General features: G+C 39.6%; 7 non-coding genes across 7 annotated transcripts; all 7 read right to left on the reverse strand.

Moving 5' to 3' along the window:
- Positions 1-818: 818 nt before the first annotated feature.
- Positions 819-890, reverse strand: TRNAP-AGG (transfer RNA proline (anticodon AGG)). The gene has a single exon. It is a non-coding gene; the product is annotated as a tRNA-Pro (tRNA).
- A 1,641-nt stretch (positions 891-2,531) lies between these two features.
- TRNAP-UGG (transfer RNA proline (anticodon UGG)) lies at positions 2,532-2,603 on the reverse strand. The gene has a single exon. It is a non-coding gene; the product is annotated as a tRNA-Pro (tRNA).
- A 3,424-nt stretch (positions 2,604-6,027) lies between these two features.
- TRNAP-AGG (transfer RNA proline (anticodon AGG)) lies at positions 6,028-6,099 on the reverse strand. The gene has a single exon. It is a non-coding gene; the product is annotated as a tRNA-Pro (tRNA).
- Positions 6,100-7,729: 1,630 nt separating this feature from the next.
- On the reverse strand, positions 7,730-7,801 carry TRNAP-UGG (transfer RNA proline (anticodon UGG)). Its single transcript has one exon. It is a non-coding gene; the product is annotated as a tRNA-Pro (tRNA).
- Positions 7,802-17,040: 9,239 nt separating this feature from the next.
- TRNAP-AGG (transfer RNA proline (anticodon AGG)) lies at positions 17,041-17,112 on the reverse strand. Its single transcript has one exon. It is a non-coding gene; the product is annotated as a tRNA-Pro (tRNA).
- Positions 17,113-19,469: 2,357 nt separating this feature from the next.
- TRNAP-AGG (transfer RNA proline (anticodon AGG)) lies at positions 19,470-19,541 on the reverse strand. Its single transcript has one exon. It is a non-coding gene; the product is annotated as a tRNA-Pro (tRNA).
- A 2,179-nt stretch (positions 19,542-21,720) lies between these two features.
- On the reverse strand, positions 21,721-21,792 carry TRNAP-UGG (transfer RNA proline (anticodon UGG)). Its single transcript has one exon. It is a non-coding gene; the product is annotated as a tRNA-Pro (tRNA).
- Between the last annotated feature and the right edge of the window lie 1,754 nt (positions 21,793-23,546).

Below are 23,546 nucleotides of genomic sequence, written 5' to 3' on the forward strand. Positions count from 1 at the left end.
TGTTTAATTCTTTGAAAATACATATTCTATATCTTGCATTTCTAGTTGATGCAAAGGAAGAAGTTCCAATGTTCTGTGTTTATAAGGAAAAGTGATTAAAATAAAAGAAGCGTCTGTAAGATGGATATCTTCAGACTCCACCCTGTTGAGCACTGAGTGAGGCGAATCTATCCAATCGTGAGATGTGTCGTCCATACTCGAATCAACATCTTGATCATGGTACTGAACGATCAATTTCGTATAAACTGTTTGTCAATAGCTTGTGAGTTTTGTATCGCTTGCACTGTATGGTGTATTGAGAAGCGTGCTGGTTTCGCACTCGCTTAGTTGTGAATTCAAAATCCCGCACTTATCTCCGATTGCCAGCATTGACTGTAACCTACCTCAATAGTCTCTAAAGCGCATAATAGTGCAGATATGACGGCTTCAATCGCAGCTGCGAGCCTGGCATATGCTCCTCATCTGTTCCAGTCATCTGCGCCGTTATATTAGCTCTTTTTGTGTAGGGGTGTTTAGTAATCACGAAACACGTAGAGAAAAAATTGATGTCGATTGCATGCAACTACCAACTATTCCATGCTTATGTGCATGTAAACATACGTCCTTTACATGCACTTCCGCTTGCTCCGTTACAGTCGCAACTTTCACTCTTACTAGGTGACGATGTTCACTGACGAATTTTATAATCCCAAGTGCACATATGGGTCAGCTGTTTATAAATTTTGGAGGGGCATGACGTGTTCTTTTTATCACTTGGCTCTTTTGAGCACCATGAATAAATGTAGTTGTTATTAGAGGAATTTCTTTTAGAAAAGACTGGGCCTGTCCGGGATTTGAACCCGGGACCTCTCGCACCCTAAGCGAGAATCATACCCCTAGACCATCAGGCCAAGTTATAAGCTATTTATAGTATTAGGTAAATTATATAACTCTTTTGAGACTTGTAGAAAAGTGCTAGGAAGAGGAGACTTGCAGAACCTACCAGTGGGAAAAAAGAGTGATAGTACTAGTTGACCTTTGGAAAGGGAATTTGGACTGAAACGTTTAAAACGTTTTAGAATCTATTATTGCATCGTTTTTCAAGGATGGGAGGCAAATATCTTGAATTTTGGAATAAAGTGACTATTAGAATAGGAAAACTAAAGAACCAGATATATATTGCCCTCGCGAAGTGAACGAAGCTGGAGACAATCAGCTGAAAAAGATATATTGATAAGATAAAAAGATTTGTAGTCGACCTTGTTCAGTACTGACTGAGGCGAATCATTCCAAATACGGGATACTCCATATTCGGTCGAGTGAACAAAAATTCTAAAACCAGCAGCTCAAGTGTAGTTGGAGCATCATGAACATGGTACAGAACACTTAATTCCATATAATCTGTTTTCTAAATCGCGTAGATCTGTGTCCTGCCCGATCTTCCTGGCCGCACATTCCTATCTACAAATAAATAATAGGCATCTAGGAATGGATGCAGAGATTGCATGAAGGGGTGATTGTGCCTACGACTCTATATGCTGCGGATGTTTGGAACTTAAAAGAGACAGAAACAAATTTAGATAAGTTTGAGATTAAGGGCTACAAGGTTGGATAGAGTGAGAAATGAGGAGGTGAGGAGGAGAGCGTGGTTGGAAAGGATGCTGGTAGATAGGACTTATGAAAGAGTATTTGGATGGTTTGGACACATGAAAAGACTGAGCGAAGAAAACAAGATAGCAAAAGAGGTGTGGAAATCGGAGGTAGATGGAGTGAACTTGAGGGGACGACTGAGGATGAGATGAATGGTGGGATGAAAGAAACTTTGAGTAAGAGGGGATTGCCTGTTGAGCAAGGAAGAGAGAAGGCAGGGCATAGGGGTGAGTGGAAGATGGCTGTGTATGGGTGATATTTTGATGTAGCCCGAAGAGTTTCTACCCGACTTCTCAATTTTCCACATGAGGGAACGGGTGAGGGGGGGTCTGATGCGTAAGTAAAGCGGCCCTGTACTGGATGTGCTGGGCAGTGGGCAGGAGACAGAAATGACCCTTCATCCACAAGAAGCTAAGATAAGAGAGTAACAAGGGTGGTGGATGGGAGTGGGTGCATCCCTTTGACTGAGTTACCTCCCTTATAAGGAAGAAGAAGCCCTTGGTATATAAATAGACATAGATAGGGATGAATAACATTTCCACTACACGCAGAATAGAAAAATATCGCATGCCTGTATGTATTAATTAGTGTTGCGCTGATGCACGCGCGCGCTGTGTACAGGTTTGCGGAGGTTTTTAGATAAAGTATATAACAATGAAGAAATTAGTTTTATCTGATATGAAAATGATTATCTTCTCAGTTACTTAAAATTCCTCGTGTCCTGTGTCACTCTTATTGAGTGAGGACGTTCACTGTAAATTTTTATGACCCAAAGTACGGATATGGATAAGTTGTTTCTTCATTTCGAATAAGTATCAAGTGTTCTTATTTTATCACTGGTTTATTATTATGAACAAATTAAAGAGTCTCCTGGTGCTTACAGAATTTTCCCAGAAAACACTGGGGCTGACCGGGATTTGAACCCGGGACCTCTCGCACCCAAAGCGAGAATCATACCCCTAGACCATCAGGCCAAGGTTAAAGTTGTAATGTAGAGATAAGTACTATATGTAACTTTTGTAATGTTAGAGTCTTGAGGGCTATAAATGACTAGAAAAGAGAATCTCTATCTTCTTAATCTGTATACAGTGAAATGGCTTCATGAATGTAGGTCATATGGGAGTTTGCAATACTTTTAGCTATTTGAATTCTGTTCTTAATTTAGCCTTCTCCATTCTCCCTCCGGTTCTCTCCGAGTACTCACTCAAACCCACATAATTGGTCTTTCCTGTGTTCCTTTCCTGCGCTCTTATCACAGAACGCATTTGCCTCACATACTCTTATACAGCAAGATACGCTGACCCTATAACAAATTCATTACACTGGAGGATACAATGTACCTCAACAGTCACCACATAAATTCTTTTATCTAATTTATTTCTAGCTTATATTTTAATATTATTAAAATAAATTAAGCTTCGCTTATTTGGATGACTTTAGATCCCGAGGGTTTCTTTCCTGAATGAGATGAGCAACTCCAAACTTGATATATCATATATGTATATATATATATATATATATATATATATATATATATATATATATATATATATATATATATTGTATTTGTCTATGTGAAATAGAAATTCATATCCGACCATGATTCGTAGAAAAAGCCTAAATAATATGGCATTATATATCTTTCTCTTCTCTCTCTGTATGTAATTCACCGTTGTCTTGAATCACGAGTTATACTCGTAATCGACAACTATTACCCTCCCGAATGAGAGTTCAGAGCTCATATACAGCCCGATGTATGGATAATGTACATGTACAACTTTTTGCCCACTAGAAATGGAGTGCCGGCTCGCTGTTAGCTTGAGTTCTGTAGGCTGCCGAGTAAGATGAAAATTCTCAACAGTGCAAGGAAAGCAAGAGGCCTGGGTTGTATTGAGTGGGAGGGGGAATACTTGTGATTGCCCAAAATGATCTCTGTGCAGTGTCAAAAGTGTCTATAGTGAGAAAATGCAAGGGAATCCAGGTGGATCAGGGGAAAACGGTGACAACTTTGATTCGAATGTTGACATAGACGCAGAGCCCTCAGGAGGTGCTATACCAAAACTAAATGTAAATAGAGGCTTTGAGACCCCAAGGTTAAACGTGAAAATGAAAAGATGGAAAACAATGATACTCCCAATAATGAGAATGAAAAAAAGAGGTAAATCACAAAACACAGGTAATGTCTGAAAGAATTAAAGAAAACTTCGGTGAGAAAATTTGCAGATTAAGAAATGGAATGAAAACAGAGAAAACGAAGAGATAATCAAAGAAAAAGCAAATTGGGTCATATATATATAGTGGATAGAAAAAAGTGTAGTGTAGTATATGGACTAAAGAAAAAACATGGTTTGGTTAAGTACTTGAGAGAAAAAGAAAAAAAAATGGCAAAAACAATTTTAAAAGAAGTACAAGACGATGACCATAAAGTAGAAAAAATATATATATATAGGAAATATAAATAGTGGGACATATTCTAAACAAAGAAATCGACCTTTAAAGATAAAACTAAGATCACAAATGGTAGCAGAAGACGTACTGGCAAAATCAGGTAAGTTAGCAAAGAGTGACCATTACAACAATTGATAAAAATGGAAACGAATGATGAGGAAAGAGAAGACGCTAAGAGATGAAGCTTAAAAAAAAAAAAAAAAAAAAAAAACGGAGACCGAAAACAAGGAGATTTATTGGAGAGTATCAGACATGAGGCTGAGAAAATGGTGCACCAAGGTAAGTAGAAGAAATTAAAGAATGGCCTATACTAATATAGACGGATTAATCTTGGGATTGAGTGAACTAAAAGATAACCTATCAGAAGAAAAAACAGACATAATGGGAATTGTAAAGACGAAATTAAGCGGGTCACTACCACCTAATAGTGCTGGACATGGGTTATATAATTATTGGATTAAAAACAGAAACGAGAAACAGGGCGGATTAATCATGTTTTTGGTCAAGAACAAATTAAATGTGACGAGGGTTACAGAGGGTAAAAACAGTGTGGAAATGATCATGATAAAAGTTGAAGACAGCGACATGAAAAGTAGAAAGTTTGTGGTAATTTATGTGCCCCCAAAAACGGGCGCTTGGAAAAAGGACGAACATGCAAAAATGTTAGAAGATACAAGACATTCATCAAACGATATACTGAAGGATAGAGGTAACAGGTACGTATGGGAGGTTTTAACTGCAACGAAATCTATTGGGAAGAGATGACAGTGAAAGGCGGAGATCTATGGGGATAAGTATTACTTGACATGACCATAGAACATACAATGATACAATGGGTCAAAGAAAATACCAGATACAGAAGCAATGAAGAACAGTCGAGACTGGATTTAATATTTCCAACAGAACCTGAAATTGTGAATAAAATTGAATACAAGACACTTGTGTTTTTATTCACTTTTGTAACCGTAAATTTGTGCTTTCTTCACATGTTAACGCCATCTCATTGTATCTTGGTCCTATAACTAATTCGTCATACCAAACCCCGTAATATGCCTCTACGAAGGCTTGTTTAGTTCTTTGAAAATACATATTATATGTCTTGTATTTCTAGTTGATGCAAAGGAAGAAGTTCCAATGTTCTATGTTTATAAGGAAAAGTGATTAAAATAAAAGAAGCGTCGTTAAGATGGATGTCTGCAGACTCCATGCTGTTGAGCACTGAGTGAGGCGAATCTCTCCAAACGTGAGATGCGTGGTCCATACTCGAGTCAACATCTTGATCATGGTACTGAACAATAACAATCAATTTCGTATAAACTGTTTGTCAATAGCTTGTGAGTTTTGTATCTCTTGCACTGTATGGTGTATTGAGAAGCGTGCTGGTTTCGCACTCGCCTAGTTGAGTGATTCTAATCCCGCACTTATCTCCGATTGCCAGCAATGACTGTAACCTACCCCAACAGTCTCTAAAGCGCATAATACTGCAAAGATGACGGCTTCAATCGCAGCTGCGAGCCTGACATATGCTCCTTATCTGTTCCAGTCATCTGCGCCGTTATATTAGCTCTTTTTGTGTAGGGGTGTTTAGTAATCACGAAACACGTAGAGAAAAAATTGATGTCGATTGCATACAACTACCAACTATTCCGTGCTTATGTGCATGCTTGTATGCAAGCTGTGTATGTGTACAAGCATGCAAGCATAGTTGTGTGGGCTCAAACATAAAACATACGTCCTTTACATGCACTTCCGCATGCTCCGTTACAGTCGCGACTTTCACTCTTACTAGGTGACGCTGTACACTGAAGAATTTTATAATCCCAAGTGCACATATGGGTCAGCTGTTTATTAATTTTGGAGGGGCATGAAGTGTTCGTTTTATCACTTGGCTCTTTTGAGCACCATGAATGAATGTAGTTGTTATTAGAGGAATTTCTTTTAGAAAAGACTGGGCCTGACCGGGATTTGAACCCGGGACCTCTCGCACCCTAAGCGAGAATCATACCCCTAGACCATCAGGCCAAGTTATAAGCTATTTATAGTATTAGGTAAATTATATAACTCTTTTGAGACTTGTAGAAAAGTACCAGGAAGAGGAGACTTGCAGAACCTACCAGTGGAAAAAAAGAGTGATAGTACTAGTTGACCTTTGGAAAGGGCATTTGGACTGAAACGTTTGAAACGTTTTAGAATCTATTATTGCATAGTCTTTCAAGGATGGGAGGCAAATATCTTGAATTTTGGAATAAAGTGACTATTAGAATAGGAAAACAAAGGAACTAGATATATATTGCCCTGGCGAAGTGAACGAAGCTGGAGACAATCAGCTGAAAAAGATATATTGATAAGATAAAAAGATTTGTAGTCGACCTTGTTCAGTACTGACTGAGGCGAATCATTCCAAATACGGGATACTCCATATTCGGTCAAGTGAACAAAAATTCTAAAACCAGCAGCTCAAGTGTAGTTGGAGCATCATGAACATGGTACAGAACACTTAATTCCATATAATCTGTTTTCTAAATCGCGTAGATCTGTGTCCTGCCCGATCTTCCTGGCCGCACATTCTTATTTACATATAAATAATTGGCATCTAGGAATAGATGCAAATATTGCATGGAGGGGTCATTGTGCCTACGATTATATATGCTGCGGATGTTTGGAACTTAAAAGAGACAGAAACAAATTGGATAGAGTGAGAAATGAGGAGGTGAGGCGGAGAGCGAGGATGGAAAGGATGCTGGTAGATAGGACTTATGAAAGAGTATTTGGATGGTTTGGACACCTGGAACGACTGAGCGAAGAAAACAAGATAGCAAAATAGGTGTGGAAAACAGAGGTGGATGGAATGAACTTGAGGGGACGACTGAGGATTGAATGGATGGATAGATGGGATGAAAGGGACTTTGAGCAAGAGGGGAATGCCTGTTAAGCAAGGAAGAGAGCAGACAAAGGATAGGGGTGATCGGAGGATGATTGTGTATGGATGATATCTTGATGTAGCTCGAAGAATTTCTACCCAACTTCTCAATTTTCCACATGAGGGAACGGGTGAGGGGGGGTTTGATACGTAAGTAAAGCGGCCCTGTACTGGATGTGCCAGGCAGTGGGGAGGAGACAGGAATGACCCTTCATCCACAAGGAGCTAAGATAAGAGAGAAACAAGGGTGGTGGATGATAGCAGATAGAAGTGGGAATGGGTGCATGCCTTTGACTTGGGTACCTCCCTTATAAGGGGGAAGAATCCCTTGGTTTATAGATAGACATAGATAGGGATGAATAACATTTCCACTACACGCAGAATAGAAAAATATCGCATGCCTGTAGGTATTAATTAGTGTTGCGCTGATGCACGCGCTCACTGTGTACAGGTTTGCGTTTTTTTTTAGATAAAGTATATAACAATGAAAAAATTAGTTTTATCTGATATGTAAATGATTATCTTCTCAATTACTTAATATTCCCCGTGTCGTTTGTCACTCTTATTGAGTGAAGACGTTCACTGTAGATTTTTATGACCCTAAGTATGGATATGGATAAGTTGTTTCTTCATTTCGAATAAGTATCAAGTGTTCTTATTTTATCACTGGTTTATTATTATGAACAAATTAAAGAGTCTCCTGGTGCTTACAGAATTTTCCCAGAAAACACTGGGGCTGACCGGGATTTGAACCCGGGACCTCTCGCACCCAAAGCGAGAATCATACCCCTAGACCATCAGGCCAAGGTTACAGATACTGTGTAGAGATAAGTACTATATGTAACTTTTGTAATGTTAGAGTCTTGAGGGCTATAAATGACTAGAAAAGAGAATCTCTATCTTCTTAATCTGTATACAGTGAAATGGCTTCATGAATGTAGGTCATATGGGAGTTTGCAATACTTTTAGCTATTTGAATTCTGTTCTTAATTTAGCCTTCTCCATTCTCCCTCCGGTTCTCTCCGAGTACTCACTCAAACCCACATAATTGGTCTTTCCTGTGTTCCTTTCCTGCGCTCTTATCACAGAACGCATTTGCCTCACATACTCTTATACACCAAGATACGCTGATCCTATAACAAATTCATTACAATGGAGGATACAATGTACCTCAACAGTCACCACATAAATTCTTTTATCTATTTTATTTCTATCTTATATTTTAATGTTATTTAAAAAATTAAGCTTCGCTTATTTGGATGATTTTAGATCCCGAGGGTTTCTTTTCTGAATGAGATGAGCAACTCCAAACTTGATATATCATATATATATACAGTATATATATATATATATATATATATATATATATATATATATATATATATTGTATTTGTCTATGTGAAATAGGCAGAGTAAACTACAAATTCATATCCGACCATGATTTGTAGGAATAGCCTAAATACTATACCATTGTATATCTTTCTCTTCTATCTCTGTATGTAATTCACCGCTGTCTTGAATCACGAGTTATGCTCGTGATCGACAACTATTACCCTCCCGAATAAGAGTTCAAGAGCTCATACATAGCCCGATCTATGGGTAATGTACATGTACAACTTTTTGCCCACTAGAAATGGAGTGCCGGCTCGCTGTCAGCTTGAGTTTCGTGGGATGCCGAATAAGACGAAAATTCTCAACAGTGCAAGGAAAACAAGAGGCCTGGGTTGTATTGAGTGAGAGGGGGAGCACTTGTGGTTGCTCAATATGATCTCTGTGCAGTGTTAAAAGTGTCTATAGTGAGAAAATTCAAGGGAGTCTAGGCGGATCAGGGAAAAACGGTGACAATTTTGATTCGAATGTTGACATAAACGCAGAGCGCTCTGGGGGCGCTATACCGAAACTAAATGTAAATAGAGGCTTTGAGACCCCAAGGTTAAACGTGAAAATGAAAAGATGAAAAACAATGATACTACTAGTAGTGAGAATAAAAAAAAAAAAGAGGTAAATCACAAAATACAGGCAATGTCTGAAGGAATTGAAGAAAACTTAGCTGAGGAAAATTTGCAGATGATTAAAAAATGCAATGAAAACAGAGAAAACGAAGAGATAGCTTTTAAAGAAATAGTACAACAACAGATACAGGAAAACGCAAAGGACACAATTATTCAAGTAATCAATGAAAATGCAAAATGGGTAAGAGATACAGCGGATAGAAAAAGTGTATTGTAGTATATGGACTAAAGGAACAACATGGTTTGGTTAGGTACTCGAGAAAAAAGGGGCAAAAACAATTCTAAAAGAAGTACAAGACGATGATCAAGAAGTAGGAAAAGAAATAGAGGAAGTATATACTCGTATAGTAGGACAATATTCTAAAGAAAGAAATCGACATCTAAAGATAAATCTAAGATCCCAAATGGTAGCAGAAGACATACTGGCAAAATCAGGTAAGTTAGCAAAGACTGACCATTACAACAATATATTGATAAAAAGAGAAACGAATGATGAGGAAATAGAAGACACTAAGAGATGAAGCTTAAAAAAAAAAAAAAAAAAAAAAAAGAACGGAGACAGAAAACAAGGAGATCTATTAGAGCGTCTTAGATATGAGGCTGAGAAAATGGAGCACCAAGGTAAGCGAAACGAAAAGAAAAGAAAACGGGAAGTAGAAGAAAATTAAAAATGGCCTGTGCTAATATCGACGGATTAATCTCAGGATTGAATAAACTAAATGATTACCTGTCAGATGAAAAAACAGACATAATGGGAATTGTGGAGACGAAATTAAAGGGTTCACTATCACCAAATATATAATTACTGGATTAAAAACAGAAATGAGAAACAGGGCGGAGGAATTATGTTTTTGGCCAAGAAAAACTTCAATGTGACGAAGGTCACAGAGGGTAAAAACAGTGTGGAAATACAGATACATACATACACATACCAAGATTTTCCCCCTTTACTAGGGAGGTAGCCAAAAAGGAAAAGGCATAAAATCATTCCCATCCATTCCATCCCTGAAAACACTCCACACCCCTCCACCCTCCCTCCCATCTTAGCACCTCCTAGATGACGGGTCATCCCTGCACCCTGTCCACTGCCCTGGGTCAGAAGCAGTGTCGCAAGACACAGCACATCCACAGCAAGGCCGCTTCATTAAATCGGCGACCCCCCCTCTCCTTCCCCCCATATAAAGGAGAGGACGGGGAGAAATCCCTTCGGGCTGCGTCAAAATTTTGCTCACACACACTACCTCACCCCCCCCCATCCCCCCGTCCATTCCACCTCATGCATCACAACATCTTCCATATACAACCATTCTCCATTCACCCCTGTCTTCTGTCCTCTCCCGTCCTTCCTCAACAGACATTCCCCTCTTCCCCAAAGCCCCCTTCACCCCATCCATCCATCTCATCCTAGGACGTCCCCTCATGTTCACTCCCTCCACATTTGCCTTCCATACCTCCTTTACTAGTCTTTTTTCACTCATTCTTTCCATGTGTCCAAACCATCCTAATATTCTTTCATCAACCCTATCTCCCAGCTCCCTTTCCACCCCTGTTCTCCTCCTCACCTCCTCTCATTTCTCACTCTATCTAGCCTAATATCCCCCATCATACTTCTCAGACACTTCATCTCAAACACATTCAAACTCCTTCTCTCTTCCCCTCTTATGTTCCATGTTTCTACTCTATACAGTGCTGTTGGCACAATCACTCCTTCATACAGTCTCCTCTTAGCATCCATTCCCAAATTTCTATTCCTCATTACGCTTTTTAATGAAATGTGGAAATGATCATGATAAATGTGGAAATGATCATGATAAAAATTGAAGACAGAGACGTTAGAAGTAGAAAGTTTGTGGTGATTTATGTGTCCCCAGAAGCGGGCGTTTGGAAAGAGGGCGAGCATGTAAAATATTAGAAGATACAAGGCATCCATAGGGCGAGATGCTGAAGGATGGCGGTAACCTAGTGCTTATGGGAAATTTTAACTGCAAAGTAATCTGTTGGGAAGAGATGACAGTGAAAGGCGGAGATCTATCGGGAAATGTATTATTTGACATGACTATAGAACATACAATGAAACAATGGGTAAAAGAAAATGCCAGATATAGAAGTAATGAAGAACCGTCGAGACTAGATTTTATATTTACAACATAAGCTGAAATTGTGAATAAAATTGAATACAAGACACTTGTGTTTTTATTCACTTTTGTAACCGTAACTTTGTGCTTTCTTCACATGTTAACGCCATCTCACTGTATCTTGGTCCTATAACTAATTCGTCATACCAAACCCCGTAATATGCCTCTACGAAGGCTTGTTTAATTTTTTGAAAATACATATTCTATAAGAACATAAGAACATAAGAAATAAAGGAGACTGCAAAAGACCATAAGGCCTACACTAGGCAGCTCCGTATCCATCACCACCTGTCATCCCCATCCATAAAGTTGTCTAATCGTTTTTTAAAACAACTGATAGTTTCAACGCTTACTACATGGTTACTAAGTTTATTCCATTCATCGACCACCCTATTAGTAAACCAATTCTTGCCTATTTCCTTCTTAAATCTAAATTTGTCCAGTTTATACCCATTACTGCGAGTCCTGCCCTGTTGTTTTATCATGATGACCTTATTTGCATCACCTTTGAACACTTCTATTAGATCACCCCGCACTCTGCGTCTTTCCAGAGAGTGTAAGTTTAGGTGCCTAAGCCTCTCTTCGTAAGGCAAATTTCCGAGTCCTTGTATCATTTTGGTCATTCTTCTCTGTACTGATTCTAGTGAATTTATGTCCATTCTGTAGGACGGAGACCAAAACTGTACCGCATAGTCAAGGATGGGTCTAACTATCGCTAGATAGAGTTTAATAATTACCTCTGCACTTCTATTCGTTACCGTCCTAGCAATGAAACCTAATGTCCTGTTAGCTTTATTTCTGGCGCTAATGCACTGCTTCCTGGTTTTAAGGTCCGGACTCACCAGAACTCCCAAGTCCCTCTCGCACTCAGATTTTTTTTAAAAACGTGTTATCTAAGCTGTATCTATTTTCGGGGTTGTGTAGCCCTACGTTTAACACGCTACACTTAGAGATATTGAAGTTCATTTGCCATTTCACCGACCATGTTAACAGCTTATTAAGGTCATCCTGCAGAATCTGGGCGTCGTCTCCTGACCTAATTAGGCGTCCTATTTTAGTGTCGTCCGCAAACTTACTAACATCACTATTTAACCCTTCGTCTAAGTCGTTTATATACATAATGAACAACAAAGGAACCAAAACCGAGCCCTGGGGGACCCCGCTAGTAACATTGCCCCACCTAGATTCTATTTCATTTATGGTGACCCGCTATTTTTTGTTACTAATCCAAGCTCTAATCCATTCTAACACTTTTCCTCCTATGCCATGGACTTTGATTTTATTTAGTAGTCTCTGGTGTGGCACTTTGTCGAACGCTTTGCTAAAGTCAAGGTAAATAACATCGTAATTTACATTGTTGTCTGAAGCCTTATATACCTTAGTGTAAAAGGATAGAAGATTAGTCACACATGACTTACCCTTGGAGAAACCATACTGTGAAACACGAATTAAATTATGCCCTTCAATGTGTTCTATGTCTTGCATTTCTAGTTGATGCAAAGGAAGAAGTTCCAATGTTCTGTGTTTATAAGGAAAAGTGATTAAAATAAAAGAAGCGTCTGTAAGATGGATATCTTCAGACTCCACCCTGTTGAGCACTGAGTGAGGCGAATCTCTCCAACCGTGAGATGCGTGGTCCATACTCGAGTCAACATTTTGGTCACGGTACTGAACAATCAATTTCGTATAAACTGTTTGTCAATAGCTTATGAGTTTTGTATCGCGTGCACTGCATGGTGTATTGAGAAGCGTGCTGGTCTCGCACTCGCTTAGTTGTGGATTCAAATCCCGCACTTCTCTCCGATTGCCAGCAATGACTGTAACCTACCCCAACAGTACCTAAAACGCTTAATAAAGGAGACTGTAAGAGACCATAATGCCTACACTAGGCAGCTCCGTATCCATCACCACCTGTCATCCCCATCCATAAAGTTATCTAATAGTTTTTTAAAACAACTGATAGTTTCAGCGCGTACTACATGGTTACTAAGTTTATTCCATTCATCGACCACCCTATTAGTAAACCAATTCTTGCCCATTTCCTTCTTAAATCTAAATTTGTCCAGTTTATACCCATTACCGCGAGTCCTGCCCTGTTGCTTTATTATGATGACCCTGTTTGCATCACCTTTGATCCACTTGAACACTTCTTTTAGATCACCCTACACTCTGCGTCTTTCCAGAGAGTGTAAGTTAAGGTGCCCAAGCCTCTCTTCGTAAAGCAAATTTCTAAGTCCATATATCATTTTGGTCATTCTTCTCTGTACTGATTCTAGTGAATTTGTCCATTCTGTAGGACGGAGACCAAAACTGTACCGCATAGTCAAGGATGTGTCTAACTATCGCTAGATAAAGTTTAATAATTACCTCTGCACTTCTATTCGTTACCGTCCTAGCAATGAAACCTAATGTTCTGATAGCTTTATTTCTGGCGCTAATGCACTGCTTCCTGGTTTTAAGGTCCGGACTCACCAGAACTCCCAAGTCCCTCTCGCACTCAGATTTGTCTAAAAACGTGTTATCTAAGCTGTATCTATTTTTGGGGTTGTGTAGCCCTACGTTTAACACGCTACACTTAGAGATATTGAAGTTCATTTGCCATTTCACCGACCATGTTAACAATTTATTAAGATCATCCTGCAGAATCTGGGCGTCGTCTCCTGACCTAATTAGGCGTCCTATTTCAGTGCCGTCCGCAAACTTACTAACATCACTATTTATCCCATCGTCTTAGTCGTTTACGTACATAATGAACAACAAGGGAGCCAAAACCGAGCCCTGGGGGACCCCGCTGGTAACGTTGCCCCACCTAGATTCTATTCCATTTATGGTGACCCGCTGTTTTCTGTTACTAATCCAAGCTCTAATCCATTCTAACACTTTTCCTCCTATGCCATGGGCTTTGATTTTATTTAGTAGTGTCTGGTGTGGCACCTTGTCGAACGCTTTGCTAAAGTCAATATAAATAAAATTGCAATTATCATTGTTATCTGACGCTTTATATACTTTAGTGTAACAGGATAGAAGATTAGTCACACATGACTTACCCTTGGAGAAACCATGCTGTGAATCACGAATTAAATCATGTCCTTCGATGTGTTCTCTGAGTCTATTTACTATTATTGAATCAAGCATTTTTCCTATAACCGATGTCAAACTGATTGGTCTGTAGTTGCATATAGACGATCTATCTCCCTTCTTAAAAACAGGAACAACGTTTGCCTGCCTCCAAGCAGTTGGCACAAAACCAGTGTCTACCGATTTATTAAATATTTCAGTTAACTGGTCGCAGATTTCAGATGAACACTCCTTAAACATTCTTGGAAAAATTTCGTCTGGACCCGGAGATTTTGTAGCTTTAAGTCTTTCAATCTGCTTGACTACTTCTTTACTAATGCTGATATTAGATAGACTACTTTCTTCATCCCCTCTGAAAATCGGATCGCAGTCAGGTACTTTATCTAACCTCTCATTAGTAAACACCGATAGAAAATAATTGTTAAGCTCCTCACTCATTTTTTCCTCCGACTCTATCATGACATTTTCATCGTTTTTAATTGGTCCTATTCTTTCTTTATTTTTTGTTTAATAGAGGTGAAAGAAACCCTTTGGGTTGGATTTTGCTTGACTGGCAACCTTGATTTCATAATTACGTTTCGCTGTGCGTGTATTCCTTTTAACCAGCTTTGCCATTTCGTTATATCTTGATCTAAGGTGTGATTCCTCGTTTTTTTTACGTTTTGCTGTACGTGTATTCCTTTTAACCAGCTTTGCCTTTTAACCTTTTAACCAGCTTTGACATTTCGTTATATCTTGATCTAAGGTGTGATTCCCCGTTTTTCATTTTTACGTAAAGTCTTCTTTTCATTCCGATCTCATGAATCTGTCCGTCATCCATTTGGGAGTATTACTATTTTTTCTTGTTGACTTTAGGGGGATAAATGTGTTTTGTGCATTAATAATTAGATCAGTTAGATTGCTATACATTTCATCCAAATCGCTGACCTGACTGTTGAGCCCTCGCCCCCAAATGACCTGATCCCAGGTATGCATATTACCCTCCGTGACTCGACCCCTAGTCGTGACCTGACCCTCAGTCACGCACCAAGACCCGACAATGTTCGAAACGTCCGCATAACATTTCGTATTCAATTTCAAATAAATTTTTATATTGTCAAAGTTTGCTTTCCTGAAGTCTGGTACTTGGACGTTATTCGTACTTTTTAATTTTTCCCAAATAACATTAACTCTTATTTACTAATGATCGCAAGAGCCTAGACTATCTCCCACTATTACGCTGCTAATTTGGTGCTCATCATTAGTTAAAATTAAGTCCAGGGTATCTTGTCCCCACGTAGGATCGGTAATCACATGTTTTAGGAAATTATCCTGCGCCACATCTAGGAATTTCTTCGTAACATGATCTCCTATTAAAATTTTCCAGTCAATGTTTCTATAATTAAAATATCCCATGATCACAACGTTTTTGTACTACGACGCTCTGTGAATTTCATGAATCAGGGGATCAATCTGCTCAATGCTGAGGTTAGGAGATCTATACAAGGCGCCAATAATGACTTTCTTATTCTTGCCTATAATCTCTACCCAAATAGATTCCGTACAGTCCTCTTCCTTAATCGAATTGTTGACTATACAGTTTAATGTATTTTTAACAAAAAGTGCTACACCTCCCCCATTTCTGGCAACCCTATTCCTGTGAAAAAACTTATATCCTTCTATTTCGATTTCCATAAGGGAATGTTTATCAGCCATGTTGATGCAGGATTCAGTAATAGCTATAATATCGAAATTCTCTACGCATGCTTTACCTCGCAGCAAATCAATTTTGTTAATTATGCTCCTGCTATTTGTATAGTAAACTTTAAGTTTATCTTCCCTCCACCTGCTTTGGTGATTCTTTTCACAGTCCCTCCCTAAGTTGCTTCTATTGCCTAAACTATATTCCGATACTTCACCCCTACTCCCACGTAATCTACCCGAAAAAAACCCTGTAGGATGCCTACTTCTCGCTCAAGGGATTTAGCAAGGAGCCGAAATCCTCTGGGTGACAAGTGCACCCCGTCCCTTGTGTATAGGTGATTCTTACCATAAAAACGGTCCCAGTTGTCGACAAAGGCCCATCCATTGGCCTTAAAATGTTTTGCCAGCCTGCAATTCATTGCAATAGTCCTGGAATGCCACATGCCTCCAACTCTACGCCTCGGAAGGATTCCACATACAACAGGAACACCTCCCCTATTTCTAATCTTGTCTAGCGCATCCCGGAACCGCGCAAAAATTCCTCACTCCGTAACTTATCTATATAATTTCCCCCGGGATTTAAGCAAACTACTGGGTCCTTACCTTCCCCTACTAAACACTCTTCAATCCTATCTCTAACATCTCCTATCCCCGCTCCGGGGATAGGAGATGACGGCTTCAATCGCAGCTACGAGCCTCCTGGCATTTGCTCCTCGTCTGTTCTAGTCATCTGCGCCGTTATAATAGCTCTTTTTGTGTAGGGATGTTTAGTAATCACGAAACACGTAGGGAAAAAATCGATGTCGGTTGCATGCAACTAACAACTAGTGTGTGCTTATGTGCATGCTTGTATGCAAGCTGTGTATGTACAAACATGCAAGCATAGTTGCGTGGGCTCAAACATAAAACATACATCCTTTACATGCACTTCCGCTTGCCCCGTTACAGTCGCGACTTTCACTCTTACTAGGTGACGATGTTCACTGACGAATTTTATAATCCCAAGTGCGCATATGGGTCAGCTGTTTATTCATTTCGGAAGGGCATGAAGTGTTCGTTTTATCAGTGGGCTCTTTTGAGCACCATGAATGAATGAATGTAGTTGTTATTAGAGGAATTTAATTTAGAAAACACTGGGCCTGACCGGGATTTGAACCCGGGACCTCTCGCACCCTAAGCGAGAATCATACCCCTAGACCATCAGGCCAATCTTACAAGTTGTATATAGTATTATGTAGATAATATAACTCTTTTGAGACATGTAGAAAAGTGCTAGGAAGAGGAGACTTGCAGAACTTACCAGTGGAAGAAAAGAGTGATAATACTAGTTGACCTTTGGAGAGGGAATTTGGACTGAAACGTTTAAATCTTTTTAGAATCTATCATTGCATAGTCTTTCAAAGATGGGAGACAAATATCTTGAATTTTGGAGTACAGTGACTATTAGAATAGGAAAACAAAGGAACCAGATATGCATTGTCCCGGCGAAGTGAACGAAGTTGGAGACAATCAGCTGAAAAAGATGTATTGATAAGATAAAAGGGTCTGTAGTCGACCTTGTTCAGTACTGACTGAGGCAAATCATTCCAAATACGAGACACTCCATATTCGGTCGAGTAAACAAAAATTCTAAAACCAGCAGCTCAAGTGTAGTTGGAGCATCTTGAACATGGTACAGAACACTTAATTCCATATAATCTGTTTTCTCAATCGCGTAGATCTGTGTCCTGCCCCATCTTCCTGGCCCTACATTGTTATGTACAGATATGAATAATAAGCATATAAAAATGGATGCAGAATTTATATGAATGGATCATTGTGCCTACGACTATATATGCTGCGGATGTTTGGAACTTATAAGAGACAAAAACAATTTTAGATATGTTTGAGATTAAGGGCTACAAGGTTGGATAGAGTGAGAAATGAGGAGGTGAGGAGAGCATGGGTGGAAAGGAAGGATGCTGGTAGATAGGGCATATGAAAGAGTATTTGGATGGTTTGGATACCTGGAAAGAATGAGCGAAGAAAAAAAAAATGGTAAAAGAGGTGCGGAAATCGGAGGTAGATGGAGTGAACTTGAGGGAACGACTGAGGATGAGATGGATAGATGGGGTGGAAGAAGCTTTGAGCAAGAGGGAATTGCCTGTTGAGCAAGAAAGGGAAAAGGCATATGATAGGGGTAAAAGGACAAGGGTATGGACAAAATTTTGACGCAGCCCGATGCGTTTCTTCCCGACTTCTCCATCTTCCTAGTGAGGGGACGGAGAGGTGGGGGAATCGCCGTGTAAATGAAGCGGCCCTGATATAAAAATGCTGAGTCCTGATGCGTTTTGTTTCTGACCCGGCCAGTGGGTTGGAGACAAGGGGCTAAGATAAGAGGGAAACATGGTTGGTGGATGGGAGTGGGTGCGTGTCTTTGACTTGGTTACCTCCCTTATAAGGTAGAAGAAGTCCTTGGTATATAGATAGAGATGAATAACATTGCAGTACACGCAAAATAGAAACATATCGCATGACTGTAGGTATTAATTAGTGTGTACGCTGGTGCACGCACTCTGTGTGCAGGTTTGCGTATGATCTTAGACAAAGTATAACAATGAAGAAACTAGTTTCATTTGATATGAAAATAATTATCATCTCAATTACCCAGATTGCTATCCCAAGAGAAATTCACCATCTTTAAGTCAACGCGTATGACCCATTTGTAATCGTGATACCGTATCCTTTCTAAAACAAATTTTATTTTTTCATATTTTTCCTTCAAAGTTGTTGTGTGACCGAGTGGGACAGAGCCATACAAATTTCCGTTGTGCAATAACAAGCATTTTAAACTACGCTTGGAGCTGTTTGTATTCCTCAATGCCAAGTTGATCAAAAAGACCAATGATACCTCTACAATAACCCAGCTCTTCCTCTTTTGTGAAGAAAGAAAAGAATTGTTCATGCCGACTCCGGTAAAAGGTAACACGGATACCATTCTCTAGGAAATGCTTCTCTTTCAGTCGGGAAGCCAAAAGTTCTGCAGATTTTTTTGGGAGGTTCAATTCACGAACTAGATCATTCAGTTGTACCTGCTGGAGAATAGCTGAGGCAACGTCTCAATAGAAAAAGCTTGATCTCCTGTGTCATCTTCAGGTGATGAATCTTCTTCGGTTGTGGGCAAAGTTATCTGTGGTAAGAAACTGAAGACAGAATTAGGAAACTCTTCACTGTGTAGAACCGATCTGATAGCAGAGGCAAGATTAGGATAGACAAGGGTGTGTCGATTTTTCTTGTTAATACCCTTCAAAAGTAGGGCACAAAAATAGCAGTTGTCCACGTGATTACTGGGCTCAAACATAAAACACACATCCTTTACATACACTTCCGCATACTCCGTTAGAGTCGCGACTTTCACTCCTACTAGATGACGATGTTCACTGACGAATTTTATGATCCCAAGTGGCATGTGGGTCAGCTGTTTATTCATTTCGGACGGGAATGTAGTGTTCTTTTTTATCACTAGGCTATTTCGAGCACCATGAATAAATGTAGTTGTTAGAGGAATTTCTTTTAGAAAACACTGGGCCTGACCGGGATTTGAACCCGGGACCTCTCGCACCCTAAGCGAGAATCATACCCCTAGACCATCAGGCCAAGCTTATAAGATAAATCTAGTATTAGGTAGATGTTATAACTCTTTTGAGACTTGTAGAAAAGTCCTAGGAAGAGGAGACTTGCAGAACCTACCAGTGGACGAAAAGAGTGATAGGACTAGTTGACCCTTGGAAAGGGAATTTGGACTGAAACATTTAAAACGTTTTAGAATCGTCTTTCAAGAATGGGAGGCAAATATCTATTAGATTCTGGAGTACAGTGACTATGAGAATAGGAAAGGAAAGGAACCAGATATATACTGTGTTGATTGGGTGGTTGGAGTAAAGCGAAGACGATCTAGGAATTGATTTACTCTAACGTTTCGACCAACTTGGTCTTCTTTAGAGAGATACACAGAAAGTTTTTTACATGGGTTACAATTTATATCACTCCTATAGGGCACTCGGTCAGGTTAAAGCGCCTGGGCGGCGATCAATTGTCCCGTGCACGACCCATTTTGTCGCGCCCAGCACGAGCACACTTGCCACCTTTGACAAACAAACAAATCCATCTCTTTCGTTGGTGTTTTCATTAGTATTTATGTATACAGCTTCGATTGTTTTCCTTGCCTTCTTCTCCAAACTCTTTTGAAGAGTTTCAGCCTCGTTCCAGTAGTGCAGGTGACCATGCTTGTCCAAGTGCTGGAAAAAAAATCTGTACATCTCTCTGAGGAAGACCAAGTTGGTCGAAACGTTAGAGTAAATAAATTCCTAGATCGTCTTCGTTTTACTCCCACCACCCAATCTCTCATTTGTCCTTTCTTCATCAAATATACTGTATTGTCGTGGCGAAGTGGACGAGGTTCGAGACAATCAACTGAAGATGTTTTAAGATGAAAGGGTTTTGTTTCGACGTTGTTCAGTACCGACTGAGGCGGATCACGCCAGACTTGAAATTCATACTCCATACTCGGGCGAGTAAAGAAAAAATCTAAAATCAGCAGCTCAAGTGTGGTTAGAGTATCATGGACACAGTGTAACTTCATATAATCTGTTTTCTTAGGCGCGTAGATCTGTGTTCTGCCTCGTTTTCCCGGCTCTGCATTATTACTTCGGTTTTATTTAGGTAGAGATGAATAATAGGGATCTGGGAATGGATGCAAAGAGAAGATTATATGAAAGGTTCATTATGCCCACAACACTATATGGGTTGGAGATTTCGGAGATTTGGAATTGAAGAGAGGCAGAAACAATTTTGAATATGTTTGAAATTAAGTATCTGAGAAGTATGGTAGGAGCTACAAGGTTGGATAGAGTGAGAAATGAGGAGGTAAACAGGAGAACGGGGGTGGAAAGGAAGCTGGTAGATAGGGCATATGAAAGAATATTGGAATGGTTTGGGCACATGAGTGAAGAAAAATAGCAAAAAAGTTGTAGAAATCAGAGGTGGATGAAGTGAACTTGAGGGGACGACTGAGGATGAGATGGAAGGTGGGGTGAAAAGAACTTTGAGTAAGAGGGGATGCCTGTTGAGCAAGGAAGAGAGCAGGCAAGGGATAGGGGTGATCGGAGGATGATTGTGTATGGATGATATCTTGACGTAGCCCGAAGGGTTTCTACCCGACTCTTCTATTTCCCACATGAGGGAACGGGTGAGGGGGGGGGGGCTCAAGCGTAAGTAAAGTGGCCCTGTACTGGATGTGTCGGGCAGTGGGCAGAAGACAGGAATAACCCTTCATCCACAAGGAGCAAAGATAATAGAGAGACGAGGGTGGTGGATGGGAGTGGGTGCGTGTCTGATCTGGCTGCCCAGTTTAAAAAGGGGAAGAAGCCTTTGGTATATAGATAGACATAGATAGATAGATAGGGATAAATAACATTTCCACTATACGCAGAGTAGAAAAATATCGCATGCCTGTAGGTATTAATTAGTGTGTGCGCTGGTGCACGCGCGCGCTGTGTACAGGTTTGCGGAGATTTTTAAAGTATATAACAATGAAGAAATCATTTTTATCTGACATGAAAATGATAATCTTCTCAATTACTTAACATTCCCCGTGTCCTCTGTCACTCTTATTGAGTGAGGATGTTCACTGTAAATTTTAATGACGCAAAGTACGGATATGGATAGGCAGTTTCTTTATTTAGAATAAGTATTAAGTGTTCTTCATTTATCACTGGTTCATTATGAGCACATTAAAGAGTCTCCTGGTGCTTACAGAATTTTTCCAGAAAACACTGGGCCTGACCAGGATTTGAACCCGAGACCTCTCGCACCCAAAGCGAGAATCATACCCCTAGACCATCAGGCCAAGGTGATAGATTAAGTGTAAAGATAGGTACAATATGTAACTTTTGTAATGCAAGAGTCCTGGGGGCTATAAATGACTAGAAAAGAGAATTTCTATCTTCTTAATCTGAATACAGTGCAATGGCTTCATGAATGTAGGTCATATGGGAGTTTGCAATAGTTTTAGCTATTTGAATTCTGTCCTTAATTTGGCCTTCTCCATTCTCCCTCCGGTGCTCTCCGAGTACTCACTCAAGCCCACACAATTGGTCTTCTCTGTGTTCCTTTCCTGCGCTCTTATCACAGCACGATATCTTCGTGTGTTAGCATGCTATGTTGTATATTATCGTACATTGTACTTGTATGTTGCTTCTCCTCTCACTCGCCTCCTATGTTGTATATTATCGTACATTGTACTTGTGTGTTGCTCATTTGGGGAATTATATGTTTCCCCCTCTTTATGAAATTGTCATATGTTTTATTATTGTTGTTTTATTATTCATTGTGTAAAATTGTAATTATATTGGTTATTACAAAATGCGATGTACATTTCTTCGCGCCAAAATTGGCAGCGGGGCGGCAGTTCAGAGCTTGTACTCCTTGTATACACACGTCAATGATTATAGTATACCGCCAAACCAACTTTGACTTTCATTTAAAATAGCCACACCCGGTACATTTGCATTTGCCTCACATACTCTTATACTGCACACCAAGATACGCTGCTTCTATAACAAATTCATCACACTGGAGGCTACAATGTACCTCAACAGCCGCCAGATCACTTCTTTGAAAATGAGAGATCTCTGTCATATCTATCCTTTTATCTCTTGTATTTCTAGCTTGTAGTATTTTAATGTTATTAAGAAAATTATGTTCGTTTATTTGGATGACTTTAGATCCCGAGTTTTTCTTTCCTGAATGAGGTGAGCAACTCCAAACTTTATATATATATATATATATATATATATATATATATATATATTTATTTATATATATATATATATATATATACATATATATACTGTATATATATATATATATATATATATATATATGTATGTACATATATATATATACATATATACATATATACATATATATATATATATACTGTATTTGTCCATGTGAAATAGGCAGACTAGACTAGAAATTCATATACGACCATGATTTGTAGGAAAAGCCTAAATACTTTGGCAGTAGGGATCTCTTTCTCTCTTTTTTTCTCTGTATGTAATTCACCGATGTCTTGAATCACGTGATATACTTGTGATCGACAACTATTACACTCCCGAATGAGAGTTCAAGAGCTCATACATAACCCGATCTATGGGTAATGTACATGTACAACTCTTTGCCCACCACAGCTGGAGTGCCGGCTCGCAGTGGAATTGTTCTAAATTTTTCTCAACCCTGGGTGGGACTCGAACTCGGATCGCTAAAGTAGCGGTCGAAAGCGGCATCAATACATCGTGGAGCCGGTGTATGTGTGTACGTGTGTGTGTTTCTGCGTGTCTATGTCTATGTGTCTGTGCCTGTCTTTGTTTCAAACTGAAATTGGAAAAAAATTACTGAATGAAAATAGCTCCATTACTATTGATCCATTTAACAGTGCGTTACAAGCTGAATATTTAATGCTATCGCTGTTATTGCCTGTGAAGCTGTCGTTATTGTTGCTTTTATCCGTTGAGGTCTCGTTCTCGTTCTCGTTATCTGTGCCATTGTCGCATCTTCTGCGCACGCTTCCCCGAGTCCCCGTTACAGTCGCAACTTTCA

This window comes from Oratosquilla oratoria, chromosome 14 (genome assembly GCF_046742065.1).
Source record: "Oratosquilla oratoria isolate Oo_2021 chromosome 14, ASM4674206v1, whole genome shotgun sequence".
Classification (NCBI taxonomy): domain Eukaryota; kingdom Metazoa; phylum Arthropoda; class Malacostraca; order Stomatopoda; family Squillidae; genus Oratosquilla; species Oratosquilla oratoria.